Below are 3,348 nucleotides of genomic sequence, written 5' to 3' on the forward strand. Positions count from 1 at the left end.
TTGTTTACATCTTTCCTTTTATTGCTTGTTTTACTTTATTGCTTTTATTAGTTTAGAACACAACTACAAACCCAACCAAATTGTGACACTAGCATAAATTGATATAGATAGACTTAGAACCCAAAGCACACCGTCCCATGGATCGACCTCGACTTACCGCTAACTAGTAGTTTGTTAAGTATTATAAATGTGTTTGATTGGTTGAGTGACGACATCGACCGGATCAGTTGGTCAGTGGCGACCTGTTTTGCAAGGTCTGTCACAGCGGGATGTACTGGGGGTCGAGTGACCTGGGCAAGGGCATGCCTGGCCTCGGCAGAGGCTGGCTGGGCACGGATTGGAGCCAGGCAGAGTGACCATGGCTGGCCAGTCGCGGCCTTGGTCACGGCTGGTTGTTTGAGGTCGTGAGAGGGGCTGCCTAAGTGACTCTTTGAGTCGTGGTCATAGCTTCTTTTGGCGTCTAGTAGTCGGATATTGCTAACAATTTCACTGGTAATTTTGGTACCAATGAAGTAGTGTGTGAAGGGTCTGAGTTGGCTCACTAAATGGGAAATTATATGGGTGAGATTAAGGTTAATGTGGCATTAGTATCCTGTAAGAGTTTAATTTCATTTGAAGCTTGGAATTACCGTATTGAAGTGTCACGTAAAACCTATGTATACAACAAATGTCTAAAATTCGAGATAATAGTCTAAGATTAGTTATCTATTTAATTGCCGTCCCATATTTTATATAAAGATAATTCGTTAATATCGTCCTTTCACATAATTATTTTAGGTGCCTCATATGTGGTTGAACATGAAGAGTAATTTTGGGTTTTAGAAGCTTTCTCAAGTTATTACTAGTCTCTTTGCTAGCGTAAGGTAACATATTTCGAGTTACTCGACGAATAAATGTCACATTCTTTGCTTCTTGTATGATTTTGTGAATGTTAATTGAGTGGTTTATTTCACATGAAAATATGGGTTAAATTCATGTCTTTTGTAAGTTTAAGTTCACATATTAGTATGGAAATGAATGGGAATGATTAATTGATGCTTAAGACGATGTTAAAATGAACAAAAATGGAGAAACTGAGGGTTTGGCGTGGCGGCCCAGTTGGCCCAGTAGGCCCGGCTGGCCCGTGCAGGCCCACGACAGCCCTGGGTTGGCCCGGGTCGGCCCGTTGTTTGTTTTCACGATTTTTCATGCGTTGTTCGTCGTTTCGGGTTTATTAATGTTATATTTAGTATAAGTAACATATGGGTAATCTTTTGAAATGAATAATGTTAGTAGTAAATATAATGTTGATGGTAAATTCATGCTTATACTGGTAGTTTGCACATGTTAGGATAGGTTATGATATGAAATTGTAATTAATAGGCCTGAAATGAATTTTATAGCGATAATTGCAATGTTTGGATGATTATGCCGAAAACTGAGCCCTTAGTCCCTTTGACCAATCGATGTCGATCAATTGTGTGATTGGTCACCACGATTGAACCCGTACTGTCGCGGGGGTCAAGGTTGCGGGTAAAAATTCAGTTGGATGAAATTATTGTGTAAATGGGATAATTGGCCTTATTCTTGTTTTAGGCCATCTATTATGTTTTTATTTCACATGTGTTGTTAGTTGATTTGAATGGTTTATTATATTGTAGAAACGGCCTTAGATTCCCTAAAACCTTTAATATTGATAATATTGCTTGAAATGGAATTGGTATTGAATACTTCTTGCAGGTTGTTGTGTTTGTCACAGATAGGCCTTTATAGTCTTTGACGAGTATATGTTCACTGCTTAATAGCCTTTGTGTTCCTGACTTGGTGGGTTTATATCCAAGTTGGGGCATGACCTCGTTACTTATTTGAGAGTAAGTGGTCAGCTTAAGTACTAGCCAACCCTTTGGTGGACTCGTTAGGGTACTCACTTTGTTTAAAAAAAAATTGTGGGTCTTGGGTGCGGTGGTGTGTATCCGCATGTCTAGGTCTGCGCAGATTTAGGACTAGGGTTGTGTTGTGTCTTGGCCATGTTTTGATAGAACCTCTGAGCCAAGATACCGGTCCGATTACCTTCCCTACCTCGTGGTATAGACTCGAGTTACAGAGTGACTATTGACCGTGCTAAGAACTTATGCCTGTCTTTGATATATTGTCCTTTCTTGTATGGTGATTTTATGAATTGTAATAGGTGAGATGCAAGCCGGTTACAATTGATAAAATTTGGATTACTGTTTGTTATATGTTTCACATGATAGCTTAAATTGGTCAGTTTAGTGTTCATATGTTAGACTACTTGATAATTAAATTATTTATCATGTTGTTTACATGTTACATTAAATATGACATTTCGTGGCTGGGAGGACTCGAAGTTACTCCCCACTGAATTGTGGCTTTCGTGTTTGTATAAAATACGATTGACAGGTTGATGATGATTAGATGGGGTACACGGACGAGCTAGTGAGCAAAAGAACCTTGGACCTAGTTTGGTTATATTTTGTAGTAAACCTTTAAACATATGGTTGTGTTTATATTTTGGAGGGACATATGTCTCCCTCTTTTACTTTGGTTTGTATCACTATATTCTCGCGACTTTAGCTATGTTATGTAAATTAGTTTGTTAGTATTTGCAGGTTTTGGCACTCTTCATTTGGAAATGTTTGTGAATGGTTTAGAAAAGTTTTTAAAATTACAGGTTTTATCTAGTTGAACCAATTACAAACATATCCTGTCAGTTTTTCTGTAGAATTTACGTGTTTATTTAACGCTAAAAATGAGGGTGTCACACTATAACCCTAGTTGGCATAGCTCATCCATTGAATCAGCTTATCCCAAATTGCAGCTGAGTAAGAACATTTGAAGAAAAGATACTCATGACTCTCAAGCCCATTCTGACAAAGATAACACCTATTTGCCATCTGAATGCCCCTAGTTTGAAGTTTATCAACGGTGGCTAGATGCTGTTGAACAGCAAAAGAACAAATTATCCTATGAGTAGGCATAATTCGGTTATGCATTAGAGATTTTGTCTAATCACCAATAGTAGAGACATTTCGCAAGTATCCATAAGCTGAAGCAATACTGAACTTAGTTCCACATTTCCAGCTCTACAACAGGCCTGTGGCAGCCTGAATAGTGCCAGCCAGGAATATAAGTCTATCTCTGACCCGAAGTATACCTTTAAAACTTGCAGAGTAACTATCCTTGCTCCGCACATGCCAGATATCTTCTGTGGTTAAAACATAATGCTGATACCAGGTGGCCCAAACACATGAATTTGGATGAGAGAGCAAAAACAGCCATTTACAAAGCAAATAAAGCAACATTCCAGGTTTCTAAATCTTTGACATTAAAGCCACCAGCATCCTAAGG

The 3,348-nt window shown here is 38.6% G+C and overlaps 1 long non-coding RNA gene across 1 annotated transcript; it reads left to right on the top strand.

Annotated features, from left to right (window-relative positions):
* The first annotated feature begins 776 nt into the window (after positions 1–776).
* Positions 777–2,601, top strand: LOC141629919 (uncharacterized). The gene is made up of 2 exons (XR_012537385.1): positions 777–863; positions 2,401–2,601. It is a non-coding gene; the product is annotated as an uncharacterized LOC141629919 (long non-coding RNA).
* The last annotated feature ends 747 nt before the right edge of the window (positions 2,602–3,348 follow it).

This window comes from Silene latifolia, chromosome 2 (genome assembly GCF_048544455.1).
Source record: "Silene latifolia isolate original U9 population chromosome 2, ASM4854445v1, whole genome shotgun sequence".
NCBI classification, from domain to species: domain Eukaryota; kingdom Viridiplantae; phylum Streptophyta; class Magnoliopsida; order Caryophyllales; family Caryophyllaceae; genus Silene; species Silene latifolia.